Below are 686 nucleotides of genomic sequence, written 5' to 3' on the forward strand. Positions count from 1 at the left end.
TTTTTCAAAGAATAGTTGCATAACTTAGCTCTTGTTAAGAAATTAACTTATAAACTGTAGAGAAAAACTAAACAGTGGGAGTTTTAGATTGTCATTGCTACTTCACGAAAAAGAAGTAAAATTCAAAAACTTTACAGTATAGTATGGTGACTGTGCTATTTCCTATAAGCAATGTTCAGTTACAATATACTACTATTTAGAATAAACATAAAATTTGAACTAAAATTGTAGGACTTTACCCCTAAGGGAGTCCTTCCAAAAATTCTCAAAAGCTTGAGTTGAACTCAAGCCTAAGAGGGGGTTTGGAAATAGTTTTCAACCAGCAATAGACGCGCCTCGGTTAGAACCTCACTAGCTGCGTCATTGCCCCAAGCGCAAAGATAGCTTTACACATAGAGTAAACCTCCTTTTATATAACTTCAAAGTCATCTAATTACTCTCAGAGCAATGTGGGACTAGAAGTTTTGGTAACAACTAAGACAAACATATATTATAGCAAGGAAAAAAGTTGAGAGAAAGAGAATTAACTTGTTCAAAAACTAAAACAAGCAAACATTATACATTAAAAAATAACATTACAGCAGTAAAATAAATCAATCACTAAACCAGTACCAAAGTACTTAACTTTACTTCCTTCTAATGCAGCCACAAAATGATAATCTTCAACTCCCAGAAAATCTAACACC

At 32.8% G+C, this 686-nt stretch overlaps 1 non-coding gene across 1 annotated transcript; it reads right to left on the reverse strand.

Moving 5' to 3' along the window:
- Positions 1–231: 231 nt before the first annotated feature.
- Positions 232–382, reverse strand: LOC127124476 (U4 spliceosomal RNA). The gene has a single exon (XR_007803962.1). It is a non-coding gene; the product is annotated as a U4 spliceosomal RNA (small nuclear RNA).
- Between the last annotated feature and the right edge of the window lie 304 nt (positions 383–686).

Source organism: Lathyrus oleraceus, chromosome 2 (assembly GCF_024323335.1).
Source record: "Lathyrus oleraceus cultivar Zhongwan6 chromosome 2, CAAS_Psat_ZW6_1.0, whole genome shotgun sequence".
Classification (NCBI taxonomy): Eukaryota; Viridiplantae; Streptophyta; class Magnoliopsida; order Fabales; family Fabaceae; genus Lathyrus; species Lathyrus oleraceus.